The sequence below is a fragment of the Arachis hypogaea genome, chromosome 7 (genome assembly GCF_003086295.3).
Source record: "Arachis hypogaea cultivar Tifrunner chromosome 7, arahy.Tifrunner.gnm2.J5K5, whole genome shotgun sequence".
Taxonomy (NCBI): domain Eukaryota; kingdom Viridiplantae; phylum Streptophyta; class Magnoliopsida; order Fabales; family Fabaceae; genus Arachis; species Arachis hypogaea.
The window spans coordinates 35,781,724-35,797,808 of NC_092042.1; the positions used below are offsets into that span (position 1 = coordinate 35,781,724).

The window sequence follows — 16,085 nt, forward strand, 5'->3', positions numbered from 1 at the left end:
TACAGTTAATCTACCAATAGTTGGGAACAAACCAACAAGCTGATGACTACTACACTGTCAGCAGGATATTCTCACTGGAGCATGCAGAAATTGAACATAAATGCACTGGAAGGAAGCTCACAGTGAGGGGAGACAAGCTGAGACACTACAGTCATCAACCACCCTAATGAAGGCTCAATGTCAAGCTAACGATAATAAAGAAGTGCTTGTTGGGAGGCAACCCAACCTGAGGTAGTTTTCTTTTCCAGCCATTTCAATAAAAAGATTAATTAGTTTTATCTGTAGTGCAAGGAGCTAAGTTTGGTGTTGCATACCAAAATAATTTAATTTAAGGGAGAATGAAGGATGTTAAGTTTGGTGTTCCACCAAAAATCTCATTTGAAACGTATTCTCATCTTTTGTATAAAGGTTTACTAGTTTTAAGCAAACAGACAAACTATTTAACCATTGCCTGTTTCTAGTTTAGCTTTATAACCTTTAGCAAAGACAAAAGAATTCATAAATGGTTAGCTTATTGCATCAGAAACATTGGCAAGGAATTAAGTTTGGTGTTCCCACACCAAAGTAAGTCTGAAAGCCATACTCAATTCATGCATACTAACCATTTGCTTAAGGGCTTGAGAAACAAGCAACTTTTGAGGATTATGCAGGAAAACAGCCAATAATTGAAGATAGTCTACATTATGAATCAAAAGGGACACAATAGAAGGAAGAATGAAAAGCTGCAACCCAACAGGTTGTATTTGCATCTAATCCCTGTTGCTGAGAAATATTTAAAAAAAATTGGGAATCCCTATATGTCTGGCTAAAGTGTTCATTTAGTTGTAAGTGGAAATGCTTGCCATGAATGCTGATCTGCATAATGTTTGTCAGCCATCATTAGCTTGAATTTTGTTTTATTTCCTTGCTGTTTGAATAAAAGGAAAATGTTTGAAATAGGAAGTGAATGTTCAATGTTGTAGAAGTTTGAATGAAAGTTAGTGGTGGTATTTGTTTGACTTAGTGAATAGCTCATAAAATAAATGCTGCATAATGACATGTTCCTTGAAGTATGAACTAGCTTGCTGCTGCAAAGTCTGCTATTAATAGAAATCCCTTGAGAATGAATCAAAACAAAAAGAAAAGAAAGAGAAAAGCCAAGAATTGGCAAAGAAAGAAACAATAAGGCTAGACACCAATAGCTTGGACCCTAGGACATATGCTTGTGGTGTTTGTATACTAGGATATACTTAGACAAGTAAGTTCTAAGGAGTATTTTAAAACTTGGCCACTTAGATCAACTGATTTGGGATTGCCAACTGAAAATCCACTATCAAGAGCAACCTAGCTACAAAACACTTAGTAATCCAAAGAGATGCTAGGCATCAATGCTCCTAGGAAGAAAATGTGAGCCATGTGTCTGTGGTGAAGAAATGTTGAGCAAAACTAAGCCAAAGGCTGCTACAACATTTGCCACCAAGCCTTCCATGAGTAATAAGCTCTCTAAGCAAAATAAGGAAGGAAAAGCTAGCAAGGGATCAAGCAAAAGCAAAGCATTGTAGCAGCAACCTTAGTGAACCTTTGAGGAAACATTTCCTATATAGCAGCAAGTGATAAATGAGCTACCATTGTCTGCATAAAATCCCATGAACCAAGTTCAACTATCTGCTAAATAAGAACATGCATACTTCTCTATTTCATTTCATTTTCTCTTATATTTAGTGCTTGCTTGGGGACAAGTAAGGTTTAAGTTTGGTGTTGTAATGACAAGTCATCTTATGCTAGCTTTTCAAGCATTTTTCACTTGTTTCATTAGGTTTTATGCACTTTCTTGCATTATAAGTAAGTGGTTTGGAGTGGATTTGCATGGTTTTGTTGAATCAATTAACCATCCTTTATTTGACACTAAATCATGAGGTTTAAGCCAAAATTAATTGGGTTTTGAATGATTTACAAACCTGGTGAATTTGGTGATACTTTGATTGGTTGTTTTGATTACTTGTAGATAAAGAAGAGAAAGAAACAAGGAAAGCGTGGCCTAAGGAAGAAGAAAAGCGTGGCCTATAGAAGAAGGAAAGTGTGGCACATCAAAGGAGAAGCTATAGCGCTCTCTATGAGAGCCCTACTCAAGGCTAAGAAAGCAAAGCAAGGAATGATGTGCTCTCCTTGTTAACCGAGCACCAAAGAAGCAAGGCAAAAATCATAATGCTCGGTTAACACAAATAACTTTATCGGGCTCCATTCCAATTTAATTCAAGGTGAAATGTTTGCTATTGGAGGCCACAAGGTTCGAACTTATGTGCCTAGGAAAGGAAAAAGCGCTCCTTGAAAGGAAAACAAGCAAAAATTGGTTGAAATGCATTCATGGAGGTTCGGACCAAGGAGCTGGAGGAGCGCTACCCTTGGTTGTTCCTCAAAGTTGGCGCGGAAGTGCTTCCACCAGAGCTTGATACTGAAGCCTCACCCCAAGCAAAGAGAGCTGCGCTCTTCCTATTCACCGAGCACTAGCAAGCTTGTCACGCAAGGGAGGCAGCGCCAAGGGAGTTTGGTGCGATGCTTGACAAGGCCAAGAGAGCTTGGAGCGCCCAATTTAACACACACAAGCAACATGGATGCTACGCTCTCACGAACAACCAAGCGCTACCCTGATGTTGCCAAAGGAGCTTGTCACGCAAACTTGGAAGGCCAGCAAGGCTTGGATGCTGCGCTCTTGGCATCAACCGAGCATTGCCCTGGTAGTGGTACCCATGGGCCAAAATTCAACTAAAATTCCAATTAAATTTAAATATTCACAAAATTAAAAAGCCCACTCCAAATTCTAAAATCCAAAATAGGAAGTGTATAAATAGAAGTTAGTTTGATTTAGAGAAACTTTCTTTTTACCTTTTCTTACCTTTTAGGATTTTTAGACACTTTTAATTTTCATTGGAGAGCTGAATTTGAGTTTTGAGCTTTGGGTTTGGGAATTGGAAGAGAGAATTGAGTTTTCTTCTTCTTTGTTCTTTCTTTTACACTTTTCATTCTTTGTTTTGAATCTTGTATTAAGAATTGAAGGAATTCTGTTTCATTCTTGATCTGAGATCTCTCTTTGTTTACTTTCTGCATAATTTTAAGGAATTGTGATTTGGATCTAAGTTCTCTTTAATGCTTTCATCTCTATTTTCTTCTGCAATTGTTCTCTATTGGATCAAGGAAGGAATTGAGATCTAGACTTGTTCTCTAGTCTCATTCAACCCCTGAGATCTTCAACTTCTCTTTTAGTTATTGCAATTGAACTGAATTTACTTTCTGTTTTGCTTCTTCAAGCAATTCTTCTTTTCTGTTTAGATCTGCTGCATTTTAATTCATCCTTTACTTCTCTATTGATTGTCATTCACTTTCTCTTGTTTAATTTCTGAAATTCCAGCTCCCAAATCCCTTTATAATTCAAGTAATCTACATTTCTTGCAATCTAAGCTTCTGTCATTTATATTACTTGCACTTTAAGATTCAGCTTCTTTACTTCCTTTACCCTTTAATTTACAGTCAATTATCCCTCTCCCTCTAAATTTCATGCAATTTAGCTTCTGTTGGATACAAATCACTCAAATCAACACTTGTTTGCTTGACTAAATCAACCACCTAACTAAAACCACCTAACTAAAATTTCTCAATCCTTCAATCCCTCTGGGATCGATCTCACTCATGTGAGTAATTACTACTTGATACGACCCGGTACACTTGCCGGTGAGTTTTGTGTTGGATCGTTTTCCACACATCACACATGCAAAGCAAATGTAAATGGCTTGCCAGCATAAGCTTTCCTTTAGGTTCTTCAAGAACAAATTCAGCATACAAATCCTTCCGAGCAATCATGACTATTGTTATCAATGGTCCCATAATAGCTTCCTGCAAAATAACACACTCCTTCAATCAATCTAACAATGTCATGGAATACAAAAAAGTCTATCTATACAAGTTGACATATAGATTAAACCAAACATGATCAGAATGATGCCTTCAGAACTTTCAGAAGTTAGAATATCTTGGGAATTCGGCATTTTATACCAGAAATTATTAACAAGTCGATACATTCCATTGCCTCTCCAAAAATCAAAATTAAAAGGAAAAAAGATCATGATATACCCTCCCAATCGCCTTCCTAAATGTCCTCTTAATTCCTAAATAAGGTTTAAAAAGAGAAAAACCAATATGCCAAATTTAAAAAAGTAACCACATTTTTTTAATCATGGTTACATGAACTATTCATTGGACCCTAAATGCTTGGCATATTATATCTTGAAGTTGTTAACAAAAGCATAGTCTACAGAAGTCCACATCACAGTAGCCAATTCCAATGCTAAAAAAAATAAACATGACAATATCAAGTTATGCAGTTAGACTAGTCTTCAAGTCTAAAACAAAAATCTTCCAAGTGAAATAAGTTACTATAAAATGATTAAATTACTAATACTTGATAATTTTGTTAAATTCTGAAACAAAATTATATTCATTTTTCAGTGACGAGTATAATAAATAGTGTTGGATGATTCTTATAATTGGAAATCACAATTTGATCAATTTTATGCAGAAGATGACTCAAAAGTCAACATATATTGGCTCTTAGGTGCATGCAAAAAATAAACTTTTAATTCATATGTGAAGTGGTGAATAAGTTTGTACACACAACAATACAAACAATCACAGTTCTCAATCACTGAATCAAATATTCTATAGAATTTATTAATTCTCTGTTTTCTTACCTTCTTGTTAAGTTTTTCTTGGTATCATAGAGCTAAGGTCACGATTCCATTGCGGCTCTCATTCCTTTCCATAAGGAAAAAAGAAAAACAAAAAAGAAATAAGTAAGCCAAATATAGTAAAATAGTATCTAATAAATTAAAAAACACCAAGCTATATGATAATCAAAACTAAAATAGTATCTAATAAATTCAAAACAAAAATGCATTAATAGATAATTGAATTACCAAAAGTGCATTTAGATACAAAATGACATCAATGATGCTGGATTGATAAGTGGCTAATTAAAGATCAAAGCCTACATTGGAAATGAAGTTTTTCATATTTAAGTTCGCTTCAAATAGCATTTCTTTTTACAAAATCATAAAAAGAGAAAAAGTATTCAAAGAAAGAGTGAATAACACAGGAAGAACATTAAATGGAGGAGGCAAACCTGCCTTCAAGAAGGAGTTCAAATACTCCTTACAATTTGCTAATTGTCCATCCCTAGTATTGAAGAGTAGAAAATGATGGCCACCACTTCTTTAGTTCCCCTTGTAGACAATAGAAGATTTTACTCTAATAAATCAGTGATTATAAATAAAACTGGAAACATAATAATCAAACCAAAAGGACAAGAACATACCTAAATATTCAAGTTGCAAAACAATTCAGTGACAGTGATTAATTAGTACGATAATATTCTGTTCTGTCAAAACCATGTCAGCTATCTCTTTGCAAAATTCATGTGGAAAAATTTCTTGAAAGACATTCCTACATTGTCTTTTCTGCTTCTTCCGTGGATTGCATATCACCCAAGGCATGGTCCAAGTCTAATCTAAAAATATTTGCACAAAATTCTAATGAGAAATGTTTGTAAAATACTAATACTCTAAGAATTCACTCATGGAAAATAGTTTAAATGTATAATCATGTGATAGGCCATGTAAAACAAACGAACCTTAAGAAATATTGATCAAGATTGTGCCATTGTGGATCTTTAAATATATTTCCAAATCTAGCTACTTCCGTGAGAAACCACTAAGCTCTTCCCTACAAATTTCCCCAAAACCAAAGATAAATAACATAAAAAGAATTTTAAAACTCTGAAACGTAACAGTGCTCTTTAAATGCACTAAACCTTTTGTTAGCCTTAGCGAGATTAATTTGCTCTTTAAATGCATTAAACCTTTTCTAAATTCTTCATCCAATTCCCTATATACTACTGCATGATCTAGAGGAATTGCATAAAGTTTCAAAAAGAGGGAGTGATCGAAATTCAAACTCGATTCTAACAATCTTCTTACTTACACTTATGCTCCCTTCAATTGCAACAAAAATCACCTGTTAACAAATTCATTGTTAATCAATAATTTGACTTGTTTAATAAAAAAATTCAACAATTGCTAATTCAATTAGACATATCTTCCTTGAAGCAACATGGTTATTAAGCTCTTAGTTACTAAGCAAAATAAGATAAAATCCAAAGCTCATAAAAATTCATAAAAATAAGCTAATTTCAAAATCTAAAAAGATAGAATGACCGTGTTTGAGGAATCATTGTCATCATCCTCACCCATATTTTCGAAGTTCCAATCAAAGGAGAGGACACCCGGAGGCTCTAAGCAGGGTATCATAGTAGCCAAGAAAATTAATGTAATAGGTGTTGTTTTCCACATCAGACTGTCAATGAATGCATCAATTAGACAAAACAAAGAAACAAATCATTTAATACAAAGAAATAGATAGGAAGCACAGAGAAATTGGCATTAAAAGAAAGTAATAATGATAAAAATTACTCATGACAAAGCTATCCAGTTCTCTTGCTGCTGTAGCCTAGACCAATGGATTTTATTTACAGGACTTTGTACAATCCATGCCAATGCCACATACACATGCACAAAAAAAAATCTACCAATTCCATTGCCCTTTCTGTAATAAAAACTTTTAACTATCACTATCCCAACCTAGTTCCTGGGAGGCTGGGACAAGCAGGAACTTAATAACCTTTAAATTTCAAGTAACTTTTCAAGACTGAAAAGTAACCTCAAGTTGAAGGCGGCACCCTCTACATAGAATTTTGAGGAAAAGAAATTACATAAAAACAGATTCAGATATTAGACAAAACCAATTAAGATATATAAAAGACACAATCAACACATAGAAATTTGAAATTGGACTGTAGAAATGGGCAACACAACACTGACAAAACACATTCATTGTCCATTAAGCCAGATGCGCACAATTTGAATTTTCAAATGGGTTCATACTAACTAACATACTATGCATGGGGTTGTCTGATTTTACAATGGGAGAAGAAACTTCAGCAGAGGAAAAAAACAATCATAGAAGATCTCATACCAACTATTCTGACTTCTTAGTCAGTGACAAGTCAAGATTACTCAACCTGTAGATGCCTCTAAGTATATGAATACAAGCTCGTTTTGTCACTCTCTCACACAAACATACATGAACATGCACACTCCTTTTCTGAGACTTCTTATTCTAGGTACTCACTTAAACATCAGAGCTAGATCAAGGAGTCAATCTCTTGATTGCATTTACCCATGATTTCCTAGACATAACCAAATTTGTCAATCACTTGATTACATTCACCCCATGATCACCTAGACATAATCAAATTTTGTCAATCTCTTCATTACTGCTATCTAAGCTAAGAATATAGTACCTTGCCATAACTAATTAAGGGATTAACTATCAAAGCCCTATCTTCCTCGAACCCATAAAAATAAGATAAAATCCAAAGCTCATAAAATCTATAAAAATAAGGGAATTCCAAAATCTAAAAAGATAGAACCACCATCTTTGAGGAATCATTATTATCATCCTCACTCATATTTTGGTCCTCCCTCACAAATTAATAATCTTTAACTAAATCAACATCAATTACTGCATGCAGTGAGAAGAAAAACTAATAAGTATTTCATCAAACACCTGGAGTGCTTGAGAATTTGAAACAATTCAATCAAGAGAAACTAAAACTCATTAAATATTGTTATATCAAAGAGCAAATCAATCAGAATATCAGAATAAAAAAATTAATGAATAGAAAAGGACGGAGAAAGAGCACTAGAAATTGAAAATGAGTGGAAGGAAGAAGAGAGTGCAAAAATTGATAGCTTGCTAACGGAGAGAGCAATGACGTCATTGGCAGAGGAGACGTGTCAAAGGAAGGCACGCTTTCTCTCTCGATCTCAGAAACTTAGGTCGCAACCAGAACGATCGAAGGGCAGTGCGTGAGTGGCGGATTGAATGGAAATTTGTTCGCGGGATTCGCAGGTAAAGGTGGACTAAATTGGTAGTGAGATAGGATACACATACATGGCAAAGCAAGGAGATTGAGAAACACCAAAACTTGATAAGATGAGAAAGGTGCGATTTTGAATGCAGGGGAAAGGCAGAGAACCCTTGGAAGTTATTCACCATGTTTTAATCAAGAAAGGAGAACGGGTTGGGGTTAACCTCCCAAATTAAAATTGTCTAGTTGTGCACTCAAAAACCTCAAGCTGAACCGCCCCTATTCTTCCATTCACAGCGGTTTGATAAACCGCCCCCAAATTACCGCCATAAACCTCCATGTGTCTTGTAGTGAGTAGAAAGATAATCTTTGTTATCTTTCTGTAACTTACCAACCTATAATGGTGGGTTGTTACTTCGCCTTTTGTGTATGAGTTGTTGATGTCTCATATTTGAATTGTTAAGTAGATTCTTATGTGCAGTTAAGATTCTGCATATATTAATAAGCCTGTTCCCTATTTAGGTCAGACAGATGGGGGAAGGTCCCCTAGACATTTCTTTTGTAGATTAGACTTGTCCACTTTGGGCCTAGCTTCGTTTGTGGATCAAGGTATAAATAGTGTCCCTACTCGAGGTAGAGTTCAGGTAAGTTGGACTCGAGAAATTTGGTGCTCAAGTTGCGCGATGCAAGTCAGCATCTTGAACGTGATCTTATATGAAGAGGTCGGTCACTCAATGTGATTTTGAATTGATGTGACGTTTCATACGTCTATAATTATTTGCATATCTTTTTAGTTACTTTGGTAACTATGCACAATATTAAAAGCTTTTTAAAACAAGGTGAATTGACCAACTTTTCCCTATTCAAAGCTATATAATCTTGACTTTTCCTCTTCTTCTTCTTTTTCATTTTATTTTCTTTGTCAAAGGATATCTCTTCTCTCTCACAAGGTTCTCACTTTCTCTATACGCAAAGACTCTCCTTCCACCTCGAGCCGTTTTTCCAAGTTTTCTTCTTCCAAACTTTGGTGTTTCGATTATCATAGTCACAATGCACCCTTCTTTTGTTTCTTTTATTATTCTGCTTTTGGAGGTTAGCTTTTCTTTCCTTTGATTCTTGATTCTGTTCTTGCTCATTTAGTTGCCATTGTTGTATGTTATTGTTGTCTTCCTTTATATGGATGATTTTCGCATGATTTTTGCGTAATATTTGCTTTTGAGATGTAGAATGTTGTTCTATTGTAGCCTTTGAAAATATGTACTATGATTTTGTAGGATTTTGTAGTTTCTGAAAAAATGGCATTTATTCTTATCAAGAAGGCTCAATTTATAGGTGTACTTCTTTAATATAAATTATTCATCAATTAGAGGTAGATAATTCCTCTCTCTCCACCATTAAAATTCAATGGCTAAAAGCCAGGGGTGTTTATCATATTTTATTTCGCATGTTACCAAAATAGCTTTAAAAGTTTTACAATCTCCCACTTAAAGCTAATTTTGGTAAATTTTTAAAATTCATATTGCTCATCTATCTAATAGGCCATATGAGGATCTACACCATTCAAACTTTTTAGTGTTGATTGATTTTGTCATGGCATCTGCTGGTTTATCTTTAATGTGAATCTTCTGCGTATTAATACTCCCTTCCTTTACTAATTTCCGAACAAAGTGATATTGTACTCTAATGTGTTTTATTCTTAAATGAAAGGCATGATTTCTTGCAATGGGCAAGGTACTCTGACTGTTAGTCTATCACAACACACAGGAATCTTCTATTGTGTGTGTCCGGGTTCCTCCATTAATTTTTGGATTCAAATAGCTTCCTTGAATGCTTGTGTAGTTGCCATATATTTAGCTTCTATAGTAGATAGAGATACAACATTCTGTAACTTAGATAGTCAGTTCGCAACTCCTCCTACAAGTATGAACATATATTCCATAATAGATTTTCGTTTATCAAGATTACCTGAAAAGTCTGAATCGACATATCCATGGACAATGAATTCTGATCCTCCAAAACATAATACAACATTAAAGGTCTATTTGATGTATCTCAGAATCCTCTTAACAGCATTCCAATTCTCTTTACTTGAATCTGCCATAAAGTGACTTATCACTGCAACTTCTTTAGCAATATTTGGCTTTGTACAATTAGTATACATAAGGCTTCTCACCGCTGATGCATACGGTACTCGAGATATTTTCATCCTCTCTACTTCACTACTAGGACACATACTTGAGGATAATTTCAAATTCATTGGAAGTAAGGTTAAAATTGGCTTACATTCTAGTATGTTAAAGCATTGCCAGATCTTCTTCAAATACTTATTTTACGATAGCAAAATCTTCATATTCCTTTTGTCTCGGTGGATTTGCATCCTTAAAATTTTATTTGCTGGTCCCAAGTCTTTCATATCAAACTCTCTAGCCAATTGTACCTTCAAATTTTGGATTTGATCTTTGTGGGGACCTACCACCAACATGTCATTAACATACAACAAATGAAATAATCAAATCTCTTGTACCAATATTATGGTGCCTACTTTAGACCGTACAAAGATTTAGTTAACCTGCAAACTAAGTTTTCTTTTCCTTGTTCTTCAAAATCTTTTGGTTGAAACATACATACATATATATATATATATATATATATATATATATATATATATATATATATATATATATATATATATATATATATATATCTTCTTAAAGTTTTCTATGAAGAAAAATATTCTTTACATCTAATTGCTCTAGATGTAAATCAAATGCAGCAAACATAGCCAAAACTACTCTAATAGTAGTTAGTCTCACCATTAGAGAAAATTTCCAATGAAGTCTACAATTTTTGAGCATATCCTTTGACAACCAATCTTGCACGATATCATTCCACCTGATTATTACTATCTCGATTGATCTTGTAAACCCATTTGTTACTAATGGCTTCCTGATCTGCTGGAAATGCAACAAGTTTCTAGGTATGATTTCTATGTAATGCATCAATTTCTTCTTGCATTGTTGTCATCTACATAGAAGCATCTGGATTGTGCATAGCCTCCATAAAAGTTGTTGGCTCTCCATCTTTTGTTAGATGACAATATGCATCATGGCTTGTCAAAACATAATTTTAGTGCCATGATGGTGTTTTTCTTTTTCGTGTGGATCGACGAACTTCTATATCACTGGCAAGATTCTTCGTGCTCTGGTTCTACTTTAAAAAAATCACATTCTCTGCATTTCTCATCTATTTGAACTGTGGTTATCTCTTTAATAGTACTGTCCTTTTTTTGTTCTCTTTGCAATGTATCTTCTACAAATATTATATCTCTGCTGACAATTACTTTGTGGATAGTGAGATTTCTCAAGCGATACCCCTTAACTCCGTCATCATAACCCAAGAATATACATTTCCTAGACTTTGGGTCTAATTTTATTCTTTCTTGGGAATCATATATCACGTATATAGGACAACCAAATATATGTAAAGAGGAATAATTAGGTAGCTTACCTTGCCGTATATCCATTGGTGTCTTGCGGTTTATAGTGATTGATTTATTACATAACAAGTGGGTTTAACAGCTTCTACCCAAAAAGACTTGGCTAAATCTGCAGTTCGCAACATAGCTTGTGCTCTTTCTAGGAGAGTCCTATTCATTTTCTCTGCTACACAATTTTCCTAAGGCGTATATGCAATTGTGAATTATCGTTGAATACTTTCTTACTTGCAAAATCTTAGAAAATTAATAACGACTATTCTTTTCCAATATCTATCCTTAAACACTTGATCTTCTTTCCAGATTTAAGTTCTAACTTTGCTTTGAACATTTCAAATATGTCTGACTTCTTCTTAATCGGGTACACCCATAGCCTCTTAAAGTAATTATCAATAAATGATACAAGATATTTTGCTTCTTCTAGGGACATCTCTAGTGACTCCCATACATCATAATGAATCAATTCCAAGACTTCTTCTTAATCGGGTACACCCATAGCCTCTTAAAGTAATTATCAATAAATGATACAAGATATTTTGCTTCTTCTAGGGACATCTCTAGCGACTTTCATACATCATAATGAATCAATTCCAATACGTTCTTGCCCCGTGCAGTCGAACTTCCAAATGTCAATCTATGTTGCTTGCTTGTAATGTAGTGGTCACAATAGTAAGCTTACCAATTTGAGACCAAGAATGAGATTATGTTCCACAAGAATTTTCAAGCCTTGTTCTGACATGTGGCTTAGTTTTCAATGCCATGTCATCGTCATTTCTTCTTGGCTTGCTGAAGCAACTGATGACTCTGCCTCTTGCAAAATATCTTCCATAAGCATGTATAGATTCACTGCAATTTTTTCTACTTTTATTACCACAAGAGAACCTTTAACGACGGTCAAGATCCCACTTTTAATATGGGTATTGCAACCAAGTTCATCTAGTTACCCAATCAACAACAAATTCTTCTTCTTTTACATGTCTTGCCCCTTGAAGTGAACGAATAAAACCATCAAAATTTTTTATTTTAACAGTACCCATTCCAACAATTTCTAAGGCATGATCATTTTCTATAAACACAGATCCTTCCAAGACAGATTTATATATACAAAACCAATAAAAATGAGGAGTTATGTGTAAGATTGCTCTTAAATCAACAATCTAGACATCGGTGAGATATTTGCTACCTTTAGAACCAATTGTTGCTTCGCCATATAGGATTTCTCCATCATTAGAGCTACTGGCAACACATCCTTGAAAACTATATCCTTTTTGAACCTTCTATATATTCTTCTTATTCCAATAATCTCTTTGAAGTGCCCTCTCTTGCCACAGTTATAACATTTGAATTATTTCTTTCCTTGTAACTTTTGTCACTTTGGCTCCAACTGAAATCACGCTCCATTGATTTTCCTCTTGTCATTAATAAAGCCTCTATTTGCTTTGAGCTCTCTAATCTATCTTTTGTACTCTTGCTCCTAGATTCTTCTTCAAGAACCGCAGTAGCCATGTCATCAAAGGAAAGAAAATCAGTCAAAATATTATTAGTTAAGTTAATGATAAGTTGTGATATGAATCTAGTAGACTTTGAAGTAGGAGATCTGCATGTTCATTTTCTGCTATGTTGTATTTTAACGATGAGAGTTGGTAAAATAATGTATTTAGATTATTGTTGTAATCTATTGCCAATGTAGACTCACTCATTGTAACACCCTAACTTTTAGCACGTCATGATCGTGCCAAAAGTAAGGCATTACTAACCTGTTTTCCTTATTAACTATTTAATACTGAGCCTTTAGTTCGGTATCCTATTTCAATTTTATAGAAAATTTCAGAAAAATAGATTTTAGTAATTAAAATTACATATCAAAGATCTTCAAATAATAATAATCACATAATTATTATTAATAATAAGTTTTATACAAATAAATTCCATATAAAACTCGAATACAATACCTATCCCTCTGGATAAAATAAAACTTAAAGCAACAAGGGCGAGGGAACTCTAAAAAAAGAAATAGGAATCACAAGTAAATCTACTACTCATCCGCAGCTTCATATTGAACCTTCGAGCCTGTCATTGAAAGGGAGGAAGATTTTGGGGTGAGAACAAACCACACGTTCTCAGTAGGGAACGGGAATGCCGTAAAAGTAGAGATTAAAATGCAAATAATTAACTTACTTAGTAAAACTATTATGTTAAACCTTTGGAAATACTTTTATTTCTACTTTAGATAAATAATTACTTTTCTTTAAATTCCTAAACTCAAAACAAATCTTAATCACAAAATTAGCCATACCAACCATCTCTCAGTCACATAATCACTTTTCAACCACAGCATCTCACCTCAATATATCCGTGAACTAATAGTACAAGTAAAGGATTCAAACCAACATACAAACAAGTCAAACAGCACAATCACAGAGAAGTAATACAAGAAGACACAACCAAATACAAATGTGCAAACAACATGATGCATGTCTATTCCTAATGCAGGCCATGAGCTCATGTGTCGGTTGCCTACCCGCTCCCGACATTACCCGAGCACAAGTCCCAGATATGGCTTTCCAGATGCATACAATGTGCTTATAGGTCGTACGGCTAGGCCGCATACAGTGTGACTTTAAGTCGTACGGCTAGGCCGCATACAGTGTGACTTTCCAAATCAATAAGCGTACATTTGGAAAACAGTTCTCAGTGTGTGGGCGTCCCCACTTTACATTTGGCACTAAGGCCCAAACAATGTCACATATGCTCTCCTGTGGCAGTCATTTCATTAATTCATATATTCCTTTAATTTTTGTTTTTTGCTCTCCTGTAGCAGAGATTCCTTTAATTTTCTTTCTTTCCTTTACTTTTCGTTTTCCTCTTCTTTTCTTGTTTTGATACATGCAAGTTCAGTTATTGCATAATGAACATGCTTAATGGATTTGATGATGATTTAGACAAAGAAAGGGTGATTAGGTGTCACCTTTATATATATATATATATATGTATTGGTACACAAGCCACGTTTGGCTTGATCCCTTTTAGTTTTCCTAGGCTTTCGGTCATGAGGAATGATGGATTAAATATTATTAGGTAATAGTGTTATTCAAAGAACATAGGATAAGTTAAGATAGTAATACATAAGGTTAAATAATAATAATAATAATAATAATAATAATAATAATAATAATAATAATAATAATAATAAATTTAATATTTATCTAATCAAAATATATATATTTTTTATAAATAATTTAAATTTAATAAAATAAATAATATTTAATTATTTTTGTTGAAAATAAATTTTTTTATATCTCAATATAATATAATAACTTATAAATAGTTAATTATTTAATTTTTAAAAATTTGGGTCTTACATCCTACCCCACTTATAAAAAAAATTTTGTCCTCGAAAATTGATACAAGATAAAAGAAGTTCAAACTAGCTTTACTTTTGAACACATTAGGGAAAAAATATTTTGGCATATATAAGATGTAACATATAAGGAGGAAGCTTTAAGGTTTCACCATATATATATACTTATACGGTTTTCAAATCCAGGATATTCTTATGGCTTAAAAATATAGGGAAGAAGTCTGGAGCAAAGTGGAAGACACAAGATAGGCTCGATTGAGAAAAGTTACAAAGCAAGCTGGTATTAGAATGACGGGTATATCGTTTGCACACTGAACTCATACCAACTTTAGAGCTTCAGCTGCCTAAACTTCAACATGACGTAACTTCACCATTCTCAACCATACCATATTAAACAGATTCTCCGCGAATTCTCAACCTCATCAAACACTTCGTAACTCACTAACAGGCACAAATCTAACATCAACAAAACTCCTTCGCAAGAATCAAGCTCCTCAACATCCTCTGACGTCGCACGCTTACAAGCTCTACCTTTCGTGTTCACGAAACACATCATAAAGAGCTAACGCACCACTTGTTATCTATAACGATCGCACGTGACATCAAAACAAATCTCAAGTCACTAAAAAGATACAAGACCTTAGAAAGAAGAACAAGCAACTCGGACAAGTTTCACAAAGATTTCAATGATTCACTTTGATGCATTAAACAAGTCCAAAATTACATCAAAGAATATACGAGTCAAGAAAAGGAGTTTAAATCACAAGGTAGATATCTAAGAAATTTATGAGGACATATGCAATTAGGATCAAATAAGAAAGCATATGAACAAGGAACAAGGTAAAAAAAATAATTAGTTAACTTTTCAAGAAAGAAATCTCGAATAAGAAACTCTCGGCAAACCATGAAAGAATAGATACGTAACCGAGTAGAATCAAGAAATTAACTCATAACGTTCCCAAAACCCACGATTCATGTTACCTATTACTTCTATCTCGTCTATGATAATCCATTAGTGTTTCCATATACATGAATCATTAGTATTAAGTTGGCCAGACCTAATACCATGAGAGATGCAACGGTCGACTAACAACATTAATCAATAGACAATCATGCATTTGAAACTCAAACTCTTGTCAGTGGGACAAGTCCTACTACATGATAGACACTCAGAGTATGCAGTAAAGCATAATCAGTCCATTCCCAAGGCCCTAACAGGGACGAACTGCTCTGATACCATAATGTAACACCCTAACTTTTAGCATGTCATGATC

At 34.1% G+C, this 16,085-nt stretch overlaps 1 long non-coding RNA gene across 5 annotated transcripts; it reads right to left on the reverse strand.

Moving 5' to 3' along the window:
- Positions 1-3,424: 3,424 nt before the first annotated feature.
- On the reverse strand, positions 3,425-8,235 carry LOC112704055 (uncharacterized). Of its 5 annotated transcripts, none has more exons than XR_011863462.1 (8): positions 6,275-8,206; positions 6,010-6,042; positions 5,660-5,751; positions 5,345-5,536; positions 5,153-5,252; positions 4,947-5,017; positions 4,722-4,785; positions 3,430-3,867 (listed from the first exon to the last, which is right to left on the reverse strand). It is a non-coding gene; the product is annotated as an uncharacterized lncRNA (long non-coding RNA). The 5 variants fall into 5 exon arrangements; XR_011863464.1 differs by lacking the exon at positions 4,947-5,017 and having other exon boundaries at positions 3,432-3,867; positions 6,275-6,381; positions 6,498-8,200; XR_011863465.1 differs by lacking the exon at positions 4,947-5,017 and having other exon boundaries at positions 3,425-3,867; positions 5,153-5,277; positions 6,275-8,235.
- Positions 8,236-16,085: the final 7,850 nt, after the last annotated feature.